Consider the following 18,514-nt stretch of genomic DNA (forward strand, 5'->3'; position numbering starts at 1 on the left):
ATGAAAGCCACGTGTAAGTACAAGTAAATGAAACATAAGGAGAAGCAAGTGGCCATGCAGGAAGTGACTGAGAAAGCTTTGGAGGAAAGCAAGGAAGTAGACGACAATGAAGGTGACACCGAAGAGAGCTGAGGCATGAAGACAACCAAGTACCATGCAGCAAGTAAGTAAGGAGAGGTGCCATCGTGGAGAGTGTGACAACATCAGAGAAGTTGTCAACTGTGAAAAAGTCAAACAAAAAGGTTGCTAGAGCGAAGTAGAGAAAAGAGCAGCACCAACTGCATACCCAGTCTCAGTGCCTCAAGCAGATAGGTGAAGTAGAGTTGGTGCATGAAAAAGAGCAAGAACCGAATGGAGGCTATCAGCAAGTGACACAGCCAATGTGGGGGGACAGGTAAGTGGCTTTGAATAGTTGAGGAAAAATGAGGGACGACGTGAAGGTAAGAGTAGCCATATACAGCTCCCAAGGTGGAAAACGGCCAGCCAGCCACTCACTATCAGTGACATAAGGTGGCGGTGGTGGTGGTGGTGAAAATAGAGGAAGGCTTGGGGTTAGGGTAGGGTTAGAATGAGGCTAAAGTGAGTGTGTGAGTTAAGAGAGGGATCTAGGGGGAATATGCTACACCCACATGCACACAAACAATCTTTTGCAAGGAAGTAAGCACAAGTTGAAGATGATAGTGGAGTGCGAGAAAAATTCGAGGAGAGGGTAAAAAAGGATGGAATAGGGAAAAGCTTTGTGGGCGGTTAGCACAAAGGTTGTTAGCCTAGTGGGGCTAAAGCTAGGGTAGGGGATGGTCTAGGAAGGGTTTTTGTAAAGGGAAGGTACAAAAGAGGGGAGGGGGTTTTTTGTAGAGGGAGAATAAAGTTTAGGGGGGTAGTAAAGGAGATACAGGGACTGGTTTGGGTATGGGGATGACTCAAATCAAAAGTTAAAATTTTAGAAATCAAGAGAGAAGGAGGAATATAGGCAATTCATGGTAAACAAAGCTTGGCACAAGATAACGATTAGGGGGATAAATCTTTAGCGTCAATAATTTAGAAAAAAATAAGAAATTAAAAAATAAGGAAGGGGCCACAAGGGTATAAGAAAAAATTCCCCTTTAAACAAACCCAGGAAAGGGGGTAAAAAACTTTTGGAGTGAGAGATTAACATTATGATTAAAAAAGGGTTTAGGGGGGGCAATAACTTTACTTGAAAAACTATAATTACGCTAAGACTTTAGCTTTAAAACATTTTTAAATAGGGTTTAGAGCAAGGGAATCAAATTAGCTTTAATTTATTTATTTTTAACTAGAAAAATGTTAATAGTAAATAAATAAATATTAAAAAAAGACATGAATAAAAGGAGGGGGCTTAGATCACATACAATTATTCCCTTTGCAAGAATAGGCATAGGGTTAAAGAAATTTTTAAAGGGTTAGTAGTAATAATAAGAAGCTTTCAAGTGGGGTGGCTCATTTAGTGTAAATCATAAGTGGGGAGTGAGGGCGGGGGCGTGAGGACCAATAATTTAGGGATACAAATTTCACCAAAGAAAGGGAGTTTGTGTGTATGGGTGTGTGTATGTGTGTGTGTGCATGTGTGTGTTTGTAAAGTAAAGAAAATGTGTGTGTGTGTGTGTGTGTGGCCCACCCCCAACCCAAAGGGTAAGACCACATGGTGGGGAGTAAGCCCACCATGTGGAACTTACTCCCCACCTAGTAGTGTGTAGAGAAAAAATGGATCATTATGATAAGTGTAAAAAAGTGATGTCACTAGTATAAGCATATCCCAGTTCCATATTAGGGTGGCACCCATGTTTCTCCACATAAAAAGTAATAATTAGTACTCGAATTAAATGGAATCAAAACATTACCTATTGAAAAATATTTATCTCAAGCCAAAAATTAACCAATGATAACATGACTACAAACTATACATAATAAAGAGTTATCCAATCAATGTGAATTAACTGTATGGCACTAGCCCGACCAAAGGCTAGTTGGGAAATCAGTGTGTGTGTGTTTAGATTTAATAGTCCCATCAATAAATGAGCCATACAATTAATTCCACCATTTGGATAAAAAGTTATATACGAGACAAGTACAAAAATATATTTACAACATCTAAGTTGGGAATTTCAAAAAATTGAGAGTTTGCAAAAAATCTAACAAAATTGAGAATTTATAATCATATTGAGTTTGAAATAGGAACACAAGACTGGAAAAGGGTGTCGAATCCATCAAGCAGTCCAGGTTCCAAGGTGAGGGTCCACTTACCTGCCACCATCCAAGAAAAACTAGGTGTTAGAACATCATAGTTTCAATTGGGTAGACAAGTAATGCCTATATTCCCTAGCGTGTTATTGCTTTACCTAGGAACAAAGACATCTGTCTAGATTCACATATATCAACTTTTTGCAAATACCATGCTATAAGTACAATCAGTGTCACCAATCCATCATTAATATGCCACCAAAGTGTGTGAGAGCATAAGGGGGGTGGTCCACACCCTTAAAAGAAAGAAATGGATGTGGGGGATAATCCACTCCCTTAGGTTAATCAATATCAACTTTTTGCCAAACAGGAATAATAACATGTTAAAATGACTTGGTCTACAACAATTAAATACTTAGAATCACCATTTTAATAAAATAGAATGCAAATGTGGGGGGTAGTCCACACCCAAGGGAGACTATTAATTATAAATCCTTAAAGCATGCTTGAGAGAATAAATTGGAAATGTTAAAATTTTAAAGTGAAAGGCCTTAAAGGAGTGCTAAACATTCATAAAGGGGACACTCCACACCTTTAGATAAGTAAACATAAAAGACCTTAAAAGAGTGCTTATAAGTTCGGGGAAAATAATCTTTGTAAAGCTTGAAAACAATCTAGAAAATTTTGCATTAAAATTAAGAAAACTAAGAAAGGGAAACAAGACTTACAAAAGGAAAGAATGAATTAAACAAAATATTATATATATAATAAAGTCTATTTAAAGAATAAGGAAAAAGTATTAGATAATCTTAATAGAATTAAAGATAAGACAAATCAAGTAGATAACCAGAGAGGGTAAACTAGAAAAAGAAAATTCATAAACATATATAAGAATTTCTATATATAATTGTGTATTTATGGAGAGACATAAATCATATAGGTACCACCTCAATTATATAAAGTCAACAATCTAAGGTAATAAATAATTACTTGCATATTATCAATCAACCCTAAAAGAACATTAGTAAATAAGTGAAAAAAATTTTAAAAAATGAGGAAAGAACCAGTTTAAATGAAATAAACGACCAAGTGTGAGCAAAAACAAAAACATGAAAAAAGGGGGAGGATGGGAATAAAGTTAAGAAAAAAATATAAAAAGTGAACAATTAAAGTGCTTAAAGACAATAAGAGAGTAAAGATCCAAACACAATAGTAGAGGAAAAGGGGGTCAACAAGGGGGGAGTCTTTTGAAGACGTATAAATTTGATGATATATACAAAATTATGTATGTAGACAAGATTAAGATGATAAATTTGAAGCGACTGAGAAAACTTTGGAGGAAAGCAAGGAGGTGGACGACAATGAACGCGGCACCAAAGAGAGCTGAGGCACGAAGACAACCAAGTACCATGCAGCAAGTAAGTAAGGAGAGGAGCCATCGTGGAGAGTGTACCAACATCAGAGAAGTTTTAAACTATGAAGAAGTCCAACAAAAAGGTTGCTAGAGCGAAGTAGAGAAAAGAGCAGCACGGGCTGCATACCCAGTCCCAGTGCCTCGAGCAGAAGGTAGGTGCATGAAAAAGAGCAAGAACCGAATGGAGGCTATCCATCAAGTGACAAGATCTCAAGGGAGTCCCATCGCCACGAGATAAACTGCACAGTGTATGCAATTGTAAGTGTAAGCAGAAGAACAAAAGCTAAGCTAGAGTACAAGTGTGGAGGAGGAAGGTAAGGTGATAACCATGAAGAGTGATGCAACACAAGAAAGGTAATGGAATACGTTAAAAGCATGGAGCCTGTGCAAGCAAAGTTTTACTATGGAGAGGAAGCAACAGAGGAAATGAAAAAGGGTGAAACTAAGAGGCAACCTTGTTATAAGTAAAAGGGAGGCGAATGGAAAGAAGGCAAGACAGCAGAATCAGGTGACACAGCCAAGGCGGGGGGAAAGGTAAGTGGCTTTGAATAGTCGAGGAAAAGGTAGAGATGACGTGAAGGTAAGAGCATCCATATATAGCTCCCAAGGTGGAAAACAGCCAGCTAGCCACTCACTGTCAGTTACATAAGGTGGCGGTGGTGGTGGCAGTGAAAGTAGAAGAAGGCTTCGGGTTAGGGTAGGGTTAGAGTGAGGTTAAAGTGAGTGTGTGAGTTAAGAGAGAGATCTAGGGGAATATGCTACACTCACATGCACACAAACAATCTTTTGCAAGGAAGTAAGCACAAGTTGAGGATGATAGTGGAGTGCGAGAAAAAGCCGAGGAGAGGGTAAAAAAGGATGGAATAGGGAAAATCTTTGTGGGCAGTTAGTACAAAGGGCTAGTGGGGGTAAAGTTAGGGTAGGGGATGGTCTAGGAGGGGTTTTTGTAAAGGGACGGTACAAAAGGTGGGAGGGGTTTTTTTGTAGAGGGAGAATAAGGTTTAGGGGGGTAGTAAAGGAGAAAGGTGAGGGATATGGGGATTGGTTTGGTTATAGGGATAACTCAAATCAAAAGTTAAAAAATTAGAAATCAAGAGAGAAGGGGGAATATAGACAATTCATGGCAAACAAAGCTTGGCACAGGATAACGATTAGGGGGATAAATCTTTAGCATCAATAATTTAGAAAAAAATAAGAAATTAAAAAATAAGGAAGGGGCCACAAGGGTATAACAAAAATTTCCCCTTTAAACAAACCTAGGGAAGGGGGTAAAAAACTTTTGGAGTGAGAGATTAACATTATGATTAAAAAGGGGTTTAGGGGGGGCAATAACTTTACTTGAAAAACTATAATTACGCTAAGACCTTAGCTTTAAAATATTTTTAAATAGGGTTTAGAGCAAGGGAAGAATCCTATTCAAATTAGCTTAAAATTTTTTTTTAATTAAAACTAGAAAATTGTTAATAGTAGATAAATAAATGTTAAAAAAAGACATGAATAAAAGGAGGGGGTTCAGATCGTATACAATTATTCCCTTTGCAAGAATAGGCATAGGGTTAAAGAAATTTTTAAAGGGTTAGTAGTAATAATAAGAAGTTTTCAAGTGGGGTGGTTCATTTAGTGTAAATCATAAGTGGGGAGTGAGGGCGGGGGCGTGAGGACCAATAATTTAGGGGTACATATTCTAAAAAGAAAGGGAGTTTGTGTGTATGGGTGTGTGTATGTGTGTGTGTGCATGTGTGTGTTTGTAAAGTAAATAAAATGTGTGTGTGTGTGTGTGTCTCTGCATGCGTGCCCACTTTTACCCCAGTAGGATACAACACACTAGGTGAGAGAGTAGGTCATCACCTAGTGTCATGACCTATTGTCTACCCAAAAGGGAAAGAAGTATCAGTAAGTCTAGTAGTGGTGGGAACAATATTGCTCAAGCGAGCAATGAATTGAGTCAAGAGGCAAAGGAGCTATAATGACTTAAATATACTATGTGCAACCATCCAGAGTTGCAAGGTAAACATGATTGTGTGTGTGAAGACTCGACAAAAACCCCAATTTTGGTAATGGACATAAATTTAAGATAAAACTACTGTGAAACATTACAACAAAATCAAGAGGTGTGCAATTTGCAAAAGGTTTGTAGAATGCTTGATAATACAAACAAGTTTTGCTTTGATAAGTCGTAGCAAGCATTACTTTTATTGAAGAGGGGAATCTGCTTACTTGCCAACATCCAACAAGAAAACCATAGTGAGAACTAGCTAAACCTTAGTTGGGAAGACAGGTGTCATAAACGCCCCTCCCTTGTCATCGAGGTCACAACAATAAGAATAAACCCTTAACCACAAACTTATTAAGCTAGATGAAAAAATTTAAGTGCAAAGATTGTACAAAGAGCAATAGAAGAGGGGTTTTAAAATATTAGGTAAAGAAAAAGGAAAGAGGGGGACGGGGCGGTACAAAGGATAAGGGGTGCAAGAATTGATATTTTTGAATAATTAAATAAAAGAAAGAATAATCATAACAAAAGAAAAAAGTCTTTATGACATGTAGAGAAATAAAAAATAATGAGCCTATGTGGGTGATTAATTAGTACATATACATATAGAAAGGAATTGAATAAAAGAAAGAATAGTCATAACGAAAAAGAAGAAATAAACTTTACAACATATAGAGTAATGAAGAAAAAATGTGGAAAAAAGAAACCTATGTGAGCAATTAATAACTACAATAAGATTAGTAAAGTATGTAGAAACAAGAGAGAAATATTTTAAAGTGGAAGAATGGAAAGAAATATATAAAGAGGGGGTTGTTTGTAAAGAGAGACATGTAAAAATAAAGGGGGGGGGTTGTTTGTATATATTGAAGGATTGGAGATAAAGAGGGGGTAAATAGTTAATAAAAAACAAGGCCCCAAAGACCTCTGAATCCATGCTTGTGCAGTCAAAGGGGAACTTTGAAGAAGCTAATGTCGATGCAGCGTTGTCGATGCAGCGTGTAGGTGGAAAGGGAGTACAAGGAGCTTGTGTTCATGGTGGCTAAGGCAATAAATTAGTGGAGGCATCAGCATGAGCCAACATGAAAGGGAAGATGCCAAGGGGAACCAGAGAGTACTGAAGTAGAGGGTACTGTGCAAAAGTCGAGGGAGTTAGAGAGCATGGAAGGAGGTGAAGGTGAAGGTGGTGAGAGAGAGGGCAGAAGAGAACGGTGTTGCAGGCAGTAGAGGCAGATCCATGGTGCGCCAGTCAAGGCAGACAATGAACTAGGAGGAGGGAAAGATGCCCAGTGAGCCGAAACCAGTATGGGAGCAATCGCCCACGAATGGAGCAGTCGGCTAGCAGTGAGGAAAGTTGGGGAGGCGAGAGCAAAAGAGCTCATTGAGGAGAGGCGATAGCTGGGAGATGAGTTTGGACATGATAGCGGGCACGCCTAACAAAGACAGCGATGCATTGGGTGCGAAGAGTGAGGACAATGATGCAAGAGGAGATGTAGGTAGTGAGGGGTGGTATTAATAGCTGGTTGGGCATCATCGAGAGTGAAGGGTGAGTCAGTTTGGGAGATGGATAGTCGGGGTGGTAGGTAGTTTCATCGAAGGGAGGGGGAAAGGCTAGTGCGAGTGTAGTCGGGTTTGGGGTAAGAGTAGGTTAGGGGGTTTGTTTAATGAAATAACTAATTAATATTAGAAATAAATTAGTTATTTAGGAAAAAATAAATTAATTTAGGAATAATCCAGGAAAAATAGTGAAAAATAGGAGGTAATTAGGGGAAATTAGAACTTTATAGAAATTAAGGAAAGACAAGGGAAGGAGGAGACAAGGAAAAATAGGGAAAATGAAGAAAATTTTAGGGGGGGGGGATTTAGAAAAAATTTTGAAAAATAGAGGGGTATTAGAACAATTAGGAAAAAATTAGGAGAAATAGGGAGGAGTAGGAACTAATTAGGGAGAAATAAGAGATTAAGAGATTAAGGAAAGTTTGGGAAAGATAGGGGAGAATGGGCATAATACTAAAAATCAAGAGAGAATTAGGGAAAAGTTAAGAAAAAACTAGTAAGAAGTTTAGGGAAAATTTGGGACAGAGGGAAATTAGGGAGGTTTCCATTAGAGAGAGGAAATAGAAGAAAGGACAGGGAAGAGGTCAAAAAACATGTTTTTCAAGAAGGTAAAAGAAAATAATTGCATAAATACAAAAGGGACGAAAGGATTGTGTGTGTGGACGTGCGTGTGCATGTGCGTGTGCGTACCCACCCCTATCCCATGGTGGGCACAACACCATAACTAGAGGAATGGTAGACACCCCATTATGGGTAGTGCCTACCATTCTCCATAGCTACATCAAGTTCTGTATATGGAAAATAATACCTTAAAGAAACTCTCCTAGCCTTGGCACATCTAAAAGAGCACCACAAAACTCAGAGGAAGTCAAAATTTGCCGAATGAGATGTAGTAATTTTTGCTTTTTGAAACCATTGTTGGTCATAAAGTTAACCATTTCCACGATATAAGCTAAATTTTGTAAGATTGGCCAATAAATATAATAGATTAGAAGTGGATAAATTTGGATACACGACAAGGAAATGTTTTTGTTCTATTAAACTTATCCAAGGTAAAACTCCCATCCCCTAGGATATCAATATAGAGATTCAGTTACCACTTTATCTAAAATAGATACGGATTTGTGAATGGTTTCATTAATTTCAATAAGAGGTAAAGGATACATCTAGAAAGGATTATTTTGTTCTCTAATAGCATTTGCATGAAGTGAATTTTTTATAAGATTAGTGTTAATACATAGGATGCCATCTATGTATCGAAACAAGTGTTTGAAGAGTGGTCATAAGTCAACTCTACCAAGTTTCATGAGCCTTAAAATGAATGAGACATGTGCCAAAAGAAATATAAATTGTACCATAGTGATTAGCATGAAAAACCCATTTGGATTCCTTTGACTTGTTTCCAAGCTCTATCACCACATTGTATAAAACAATGAACGATAAGCCAAGATTGTACTAAAATTAATCTATTGTGGTCTAGGCAAATTGAACCCTACATACTTGTTAAAGATTTAGACCACTTTGGCTTACCTCATGTCCCTTTAGACTCATTAAAATGTCAAGATAAAGGGTTGCAAGGGTTTTTGTTTGAAGGCCAGAGTAACCACCTTTGCAAGTATGGTTACTAATCCATTATCTCCATGTGGAGGGAAAGATTCATAGAACTTTGCTATATCAGCACAAAAGATAGAATCAATTTTAGTTGGAAAATCAAGAGACACGTCAAATATGGAGTTAATTATCCATAGTAATGAAGTATCAACTTTTAAAAAAATTTAGCAATCTATTATGGGCCCAATTTTTTAATACATCCATTAGTAGTGCATAGATCTTCATAAGAAGTTTGGCAAAGATGGAGTAAATACAAGAACCTTATTGTGGCTTAAAAATTGAACACAAGAAACAAATATTGTCATACGATTGTACCAAAGTTGGCAAAAGAGGAAGTAGATCATACAGCAGATTAGAAGAGACCTATGTATTTTCTTCCATACATGGACTAAAGTCTGGTCCATTGAGTCTTAAGCTAGCCATAGAGTAGATCCAATGCATTTAAATACCAAAGTATCAGAGCATTTGTCTGACCTTGATATATAAATATGTCATGTAATCCACTCAATTTCATCCACTACCATCTTCATTACCCAACCAGATTCATACTTCGTGAACTTGCTCTAGTATTGAAAGTTTTAAGTTGGGAAGCACAATCATTTAAGAAAGTGCACTTAGCCATGTGGTTGTTGTTCAAATTGCAAAGAGATAATTACTCATCACAAAAATCACAGAGGGATTTAAAATCCAAGGAAAAAAGACAAGGTTTACAAGGGATGTGATTTAAACCCTTGCAAATTGTTTGTTTTATAACTTCACTACAAAAGATTTTAATATCTAATGTCCGAACATAAGGTCCCATTTTAATGTTATCCAAAGGTACCTTGATAGTAAAAGGTTTAAATTGTTTAAAAGAAGAGAGTTCACAAAGAATTTCCTCATTTCCCATAAAAATTTGTGAGTACTTATTTTCCATTAAGAAGTATCCAAGTGATTGCTTTATCATACTTCCATCCAAAAATGAGATTGTAGAGTAAGCTTACCAAATTGGGATAAACCTTATTAATGCATGAAATTAAATCATCCCTTAAATAGACCATATCTAATAGGACCCCCTAGTGAGAAAAACTCACCCTATTAATTAATTTCTCTCTTTTTTTTTTTGGGGGGGGGGGAGGGGGCGAGGGCGATAATCAATTAAGGAAAACTCACCCTATTAATTAATTTCTCTGTTTTTTTCTTTTGGGGTGGGGGGTGATGGTCAGTTAAGGTAAGCTTATGTTTTGGGGCCCGTAATGGTTAAGGTAAGATTGATTATGGCGGTGGCGCAGCAGTCTATGACAGTGGCATAGTAGGTTAGAGGCTTCTTCCAGAAGCCTCCGAATCCAGAAGTTTATGTTGCCCTAGCCCCTAGGCATAAAAGGAGGAGCCTTGGGCATAAAAGGAGGGGGGGGGCTATAGAGTGCTCAGTGCAGGCAGGGGGGGCTGTGAAGGTCTCTCCAACTCCAAGGCAGGGGGGCTGTCAAGGTTCTCCAAGAGAAGGAAGAAGACGTTGAGCAGAAGGTAGGGGGAAGGGAGAGGAGTGGGAGAAGTGAGAGGGTGAGGAGGGAGGGAGGAGAAGGGAAGCTGTGGCTTAGCGAAGGGAGAGGAGAGAGGGAAGGGGGGCAGAGTGAGAGGACTGTGGGAAGGGGGGTTGAGGAAGGAGGTAGAGAGGAAGGAGGTAGAGAGTAAGGAGGGAGTGCAAGCGAAAGTCAAACAGGAGCAAGAATTGGCACAAATGGAAGTAGCTGCTACAATAGGGAGTGCCTTTGAGCTTAGGTTAATCGTGAATATCGATTGATGCAACAACACAGTGATAAATTAATTAATTGAAATAGACCATATCTAAAATTCAAGAGGTGTAATGAAGGTGCAAAATGCCCATGGTTTCTTCATTAGGAGAGTTTTTCACCAAAATCCTTCTTCCAAAAACTTCCAACACCAACCTAGAACCTATATCACACTGATGACCACTTCTGTCTCTTTGCCAAGGTAGGAATATTAGTACTAATCACAGGTTGTTTGCCCCTATTGGAACTAGAGCCCAAAGCAGGATTATTATCCCCAATTACTAAAACTGTGCTGCTGGGAGTATTAGAGGGTGGTGTAGATACTTCCACAATATCTTGTCAAGGAAAGAAGATCCCTGGCCACTAGTGTTACGTTCACCTCTTGGGTTGCTCCGTCCTACGTCTTCCATTCCCTCTACCCCCAGATCTTGGTCTCATGAGGTTGGTGGCACTTTCTATAGAAAAGGAAGGGGGCGTTATTATCAATAATAGTGAGTCCTGGTTCATCATCCATTGATGAAAAAAGTTGGGCCTTTGGCTTGTCTACATTTTCCAAAACCCCTTGAATCATGATTTATTTTATAAAGACAAAACTGATAAGAGTTTCAATTATCAGTTTGGTTGGTCCATTCAAGATAAGGAATGTAGTAAAAGATGCAGCAAGACTCATACCAAGATAGAAGAAATCTAAGTGATTCGCCATATACCAAATGACATGATCAGCCCAAATGAGAGAACCTCCACCTTTATCTGATATGCAAGCACGCTTGAGGAAGGGGCATAACCAATTCCATCAAATAGATTTATATTTTGCTGATCTTTTAATGCTAGAGTTAAAGCCCCCATGTACAAATAATAGGACTTTTGAGTAGGTACACTTTCTTGCATCTAGTGTACATATTGCAGGTGCACAAGGAATGCTTACCTTTTTTAAAGTTGTCAATGAAACTCCTTTGAGAGTTGCTTGTTTGCATTTTTCCACTTCTACTTTAGAGAGTGAACCCTAAGGATATCCACTTAAAGGGCTCAATAAATCCAAATTGTTAAGTTTCCACATTTTATTTTGATGAGTCTCATGAGAAACATTAAACTCAACCTCCCTAGTACGTAGGTTGGAATACAAGAAGATCCTTGTAGAGTAGTGAGATTAGATGTTCTATTCATTCCACTTTAGCTTTTAAACTCTTTAACTTCACCATAATTAATAGAAGAGGATCAGAGTTTGAGACCGAGGGAAGCAAAAAAAGCCGAATTGAAAGGAAAGTGTAATAACAAGTGGGATTGAAAAGAAATAAAGATCGCACTTGAAGGAAAAGAGCGCAACGAAGACAAATCCAAAATCTCCAGCAAGTACCAGGGAAGTGGCCATCATATTTTTCTCTCGATAAGCTTTTTTCTTTCTATTCTCTGGAAAATTCTCATTTTTAAATGTGACGAGTCCAGAAAGAGAGGAGATGAATAGAGAGAAAGAGAAAAGGGCTACAAAAGGAAAGGCGATGTGGAAGAGGAAATACATGAGGAGACGCATAACGAAATTCAAGAGGATAGTATGGAAATGGAGGATGTTGATTACGGTGATTATGGAATTCCATATTTGGAATTCATTAAACTTGAAGCTCAAACGCAAAATATAGAAAAATATCTAGGGAAGATTAATGATACATTAAAGGCTCAAACTGAAGCCATATCCAAGTTATCCGATTCTCAATTGGTAGCTCCTATGGCGCAATCATCGACTCCTCCTAGTTAAGCTGCGAGGTCTACTTCTCGACTTAAAGAAACCTCAAACATACTTAAGGACTTAAAACAAGAAATTTTTAATGGAGAAGAAAAAGAACACAACAAGGACACAATAAATATGTTCTTGCAAAAATGGCAAGACTTTAATCTACTTCAGGAATACCCCTCCTGAAAATCAAGTCGTGGAAGCGAATCTTTCCCTTGGAAATGAGGCTTATAAATGTCAAATGAGCCTCAAAGAAAATGATAGAATTCCTAGGTATTGGCCCGAATTTGAGCAAGCCTTCTTAAAAGAGTTTTTACCTAAAAATGAGCTAGAAAGAGCATGGAAGGCTTGGGACAATTGTGCTATGGGTAAGAACACTCTAGTCCAGTACATAGCGAGCTATAGGGAGGCAGCCCTTAAGCTGAAAGGAACCGATAAGGTCGAGGTGAGAAGAAATTCTCCTAAGACCTTGAAGACGCTATTAAGTATGCCCAAATATACAATGACACGATGGGGAAATCCAAAGTTGGAACTTTGGAACAAATAGGTTTTACTCCTAAGTTCAATAAATTTTCCAATTTGAAAAGGAAGGGGCACTTCAAGAAGGAGGCTTCTTAGGCACCACCTAAGAAACCTCAAACACAAGAATATCCTCTCCTAAAGAAAGAGGATTATGAAAGGGCCAAGCAAGGAAATCTTTGCTTCAAGTGTTTACACAAAGATCACATTGCTTGGAACTGCCCTAAAAATAAGCATGCGGGAGCTAAAGCCCCAAATAGACTTCCACAAAAACAAATACACACAATGCAGGTATTTTCGCTTAATGTTATTGAAAATTACACTGAAGTAGAGGTTTATCATGAGGACAACACCCACATGTGTTGTCTATCATCGGCAATGTGGCATCCCACCTTTGGTCCTCATGATTTAATGATGATGCATGGAAAAATAAAGGGGCAAAGGGTAAGAATTATGGTCGATGATAGCGCAGCACATAATTTCTTAAACTACTCACTAGTTATGAGATTGAAGTTGCCAAAGTGTCCAACCACCTATAAATATGTTGTCTCTCTAGAAAAGGGCAGTGATAAAAAGGTTTAGAACACCATGATTCATGGTGTGGAGGTGGAATTCCAAGGTTATCATGATGCCTTAAATTTCCAAATCATGCATCTCGATCGAACTGATGTTGTGCTTGGTTCACAGTGGTTGTATAGTCTTGGGCATAGCTTACATCAGAGTTATTTAATAACTCAATTATGTTTGAAGAAGATGGTAGAATCTTCCATATTCATGGAGAACATGATGTGCCCAACTCTCCCCTTATTTGTTTGATGGAATTAGAATGACTTCTACAACAATGACAATGCGAGGTATAGCTCTGTGGATTTTCTTTTATTGGTGATTTTATTTCTGCTACATCTGAAAAGAATAAATTCTCTCTTGATGTGATTAAAAATTATGAATCTTTGTTTAAAGATTTAATGTTTGAATTTAAAGATGTTTTTTCGGGTGACTTGCCTGATGGTTTACACCTTAAGTGAGATGTAGATTATAAAATAGACATAATTCTTGGATCTAGCCCTGTATGTAAAACACCATATAGACTTAGTCAAACGAAAGAACATGAGGTCGAAATACAATTAACGGAATACCTTAAAAAGGGCCAAATTAAACATAATAATTCACCATGGTCATCACTAGTTTTACTGGTAAAGAAAAAAGATGGCACTATGCATTTATGCATAGATTATAGAGCCTTACATATAATCACAATTAAAAAGAAGTATCCTATGCCTTGCATTGATGAACTCTTTGACCAATTGCAAGAGGAAAAATGTTTCACTAAAATTGACTTGAGATCAGGATATCACCAAGTGTGAATTAGAGAAGAGAATATCCCTAGGACATCATTTCATACTAGGTATGGGCATTATCAGTTTAAAGTATTGCCATTTGGTTTACAAATGCTCCAGCAACTTTTATGACACCTATGAATAGTGTCTTGAGACCATACTTAGGAAAATTTTCTGTGGTATTCCTAGATGATATCCTAATCTATAGTAAAACGAGGAAAAAGCAATTGGAACATATGAGGAAAGTGTTCCAATTGCTTAGAGATAATTCTCTTTTTGCAAAAGAATCCAAATGTGGATTCTTTGCAAAAGGACTGAAATACTTGGGACATATTACATCCCAAGAAGGGATTTGCATGGATTCCGAAGAGATAAAGGCCATTTTGGAATCACCACATCCTACAAATCTTCAAGAATTGCAGATATTCTTAGGTTTGTCTAGATTTTATAGGAGATTCATCCAAGATTATGCTAAAATTGATGTTCCGATGACGGACCAACTTAAGGGGAAGGGAAGTACCTTCATATGGGATGAACCTCGAAATAATAGTTTTGAGAAACTAAAAGTGGCTATAGCATCTACTCCTGTCTTAAAGGTAGTGGATTCCAATGAACCATTCATGGTTGAAACAGACGCCAATGATTTTGTTGTTGGGGCGGTACTATTACAAAAGGGTTGACCAGTGGCTTTTGAAAGCAAAAAGTTAGACCGTGCAATAATATAATTACTTGGCATATGATAAGGAACTGCATGCTATAGTTTATGCTTTAAAGAAATGGAGGCACTATTTGTATGGTGCCAAATTTGAGATCATTTTTTATCAAGAAAGAATTAAATGGATTTGAATCAGCTAGAGCTTAGAGGTAGAAAATCCAGATGGGCTGACATAATGTAAGAGTTTGATATTCAATTGACATATCGGATGTGATAGCAGACTCCCTAAGCCGAATGCCAATTGTTAATGAATTGAGTTTAACTCGATGCCAAAATGATTTCCTAGAGTCCCTAAGAGGAAAATGTGAGACATCCTCACTTTTCTGAACTATGGAAAGCAGTTAAGAAGAGGGATCCAAATAATTGATAAGCTTTTACTAAGGAGTCACATAGAAATGGTGACACACCACAGGTTGGTAATAAAGGACTCAAATGGAGAAAGTATACTATTGAGGATGGCTACCTACTCTACAAAGGTAGAATATGTGTCTCGGATAATAACGACGTTAGGCGCCAAATTCTTTTTGAGTGTCATGGTAGTCCTAGTGCTAGACACCCGGGAATTCAAAAGACATATGCATTTGAAGAGGCAATTCTTTTGGCTTGGAATAGATAATGATGTCCAAAGGCACCTGTTAACTTGCATCATCTTTGCCTTCATTGTCACCATCTTTCTTGGGATTGGGATTTTTGAGGTCCTGCAAGTGGCCGAGTGGTTGTAGAAGCTCCTCGACTTGTTGCTACAACTCATCCCGTCACTACGAAATCCCTTCAAACACATTTGAGTCCTCGTTCATGAGTCTACCTTGGACCTCCATCAGCTTCATTTTGGATATGGAGACCTTGTCCTTGACCTTCTTCCAAGTGCCTCTAGGATGCCAACACGGGTTTCAACTCGATACTTTCTTGGCTGCCTGATATGAGTTTCACAACATAAGAGGGCTTCTGCATATATATCCACCTAGCCACGGATCCTGTCGTGAGCTCCCCATTCTCCTTTCTTCTTTCTTTCTTTTTTTGATCCTTTTCACGTGACCTCCTTTTGATAATGGAGAACCACACCCAAAATCTTCCCCCATGCCCAATGCATGCCATGCTCCTGGATTGCCAAGTGTCCTTCAAAGGACCTTAGTCTTTTAACCCTTCTTGGCACCCCCAAGCCTACATATTCCTAGGCATTAGTTCTTGTGTCCACCATTGCATTGTCAAGCCCTTCTGGTTTCCTGCCTCACCATAACCATGTCATGATCCTTTTGTAATTATGGCTGACGTAACATACCCTTCCCCTTAAGAATGGTTTACGTCCTCGAAAATAAATTTGGGAAACCTCCTTTGGAGATTGCTTACCTTTCCCATGTTGAACTCTCTTCAGGTCTATCTTTCCACTTAACTAGACATTCTTGCCATATTGTATGTCATCTTCCTTTTTCTTATCTATCTAAATCTTTTTCTGGTTCATGTGGTAAAGTAGCTGGTTCAACGAGTTCAACTAGGAATTCATTTCCAATGAGATTATCATTGTCTCCTAACTGTCTTTTTAGGCTACTTACATAAAAAACTGAATGCACTCTACATCCCTTTGGTAAGGCTAATTTGTAAGCAAGTTCTCCAATTCTTTTAAGTTTTGTGAATGGTCCACAATACCTAGGAGACAACTTTGGACATGTACTTATCTTTAGAGATTCTGAAGATTCAGGTACTCTGAGATAAACTTTCTCATTTACTTCAAACTCCAACTTTCTACAGTGGGGGTCTGCATAACTTCTTGCTCTATCCTGAGCTCTTCTGATGCTATCTTTAGCTAACTTAAGCATTTGATTCATATCCTCAAGAAAGTCTTTAACCACTTGAATCTTCTCTTTTTCGAGTCCCAATGCCACTAGAGCCCTAGGTTGAAATCCATACATCATCATGAATAGACTAAAACCTTGTAGCTGAGTGTTGGCACTATTATATGCAATTTCTAATTTGGGGAAATACTATTCCCAATTAGTTTGCCATTTACATACATATGCTTGAAGCATATCCTCAATGACCTAATCGACCCTTTCAATTTGACCATCACTCTATGAATGATCTACAGTGCTCATATTCAAAGAAGTTTTCAACCTCATAAACACAGCCCTCCAAAAATGGCTATTAAATCCTAGTCACTAACAATACCACGGCTCTGGAAGCCCATGTAATTTATAAATATGCTCCACAAATAGCCTAGCTAGTTATGGAGTTTTATTGGAATAAAGTGAGCCACCTTGGTCAATCGATTCACATTTACCCACACAGAGTCGTGCCGTCTCTGTGTCCTAGGTAATCCGCTAATAAAATCCATGGAGATACTTTCACATTTGCCACATGGAATCTCCAATGGGTGTAGGAGACCTCCGGCCTTAAGGCGTTCAGCCTTATCGACTTGGCATTTTTGACACTTCAATGCATAATTAGCTTCCATGATCCAAATATCCTTAAGGCGACCTCAAGGGAGAATACACAAAGTGTGAGAACGAAGGAAGGGGGGGTTGCAAACAAAAGGTCGAAGCAATGAGAGACCATACAATAGAAGAGTAGAAACTAAGGGCTAAAAAGAGCTAGGCTACGAGGAAGGGGAAAAATGAGCGGTCAAGGAAGCAAGTCAATGAAGCGGTCGATGAAGCAGAGAACCAAGAGATCGAGAAAGTGAAGAAGCAAGCTACCCACAAAGCAGAAGGCTAGGCAACAAACAAATGCAAGGAAGCAAGTTGAAGAAGAGTCTGATGCACAAGTAGCTCAAGAGACAGAGAAATAGGAAGTCAAAGAGGTAAAGCAAGTGGCCTGGGAGGTCAAGAAATATGGGAGGCCAAGTAGAAGCAAATCATGGAGCTGCAGGAGCAAGAAAGTGCATGAGTATCCCTAAAGGAGGAGCCCATTGAATTCGAGCCTCAAAGGTCGACCACCACTATTGAGCCCACCAAGGCCATGACAACAGACAATGCGTGTAGTAAATTAGGCTAGAAGGAGCATAGCACAGATTAGGGGAGTCATTTCCCATCTCCTTGTTAATCTTACTTCACATGGAGCAAGCATGGAGGTGTGAAATCAAGCTAAGGCTCACAACATGAAGAAGATTCAGTGGTGGCGACAAACCACAAGACCTCACCGCTAGAGATGTTGGCCACCCTACAATCACTCGAAGTGCAAGAATGATTTGATTGTGGGCCTCAACATAGGCAAAGACATCTACTATTAGATGAATGAGATTTTGGTGCATGAGGCCATGAGGATCTATGAGCTATTTTGTGAACGTCAAAGTTGATTCCCCCAGAGGAAGGCAACATGTGACGCAAGCTCCACAAGCAAACCAAAGAAATCCAAGACACAAGGATGCATCCTGAAGCAAAGTTGGGGCCACTATTGAACCCCAGAACTGATATTTTGGGGATTCAACTGAGGCCAAAGGAAAGCGCCCCAATCGAAGGGCGAAACCATCAACAAACTTATAGTTCACTGTCCTTGTATCGCAATAGAGAGTGGAACATAGAATCTAAGGACAATAAGTTGCTCAATCAAAGAGCTAAAGTCAAAATCATTTAGGAATTAGGAAGTGAATAATCACCAAGTAATGCCATGAATTTCTAGCCAATAAAACCCTTGGCCTTAAAAGCTACAAGGGCAAATGTCTCTCGTTAACATGTTGAATTCAT

The sequence above is a fragment of the Dipteris shenzhenensis genome, chromosome 10 (assembly GCF_047967505.1).
Source record: "Dipteris shenzhenensis isolate YYH24624 ecotype China chromosome 10, Dip_SZ_1.0, whole genome shotgun sequence".
Classification (NCBI taxonomy): Eukaryota; Viridiplantae; Streptophyta; class Polypodiopsida; order Gleicheniales; family Dipteridaceae; genus Dipteris; species Dipteris shenzhenensis.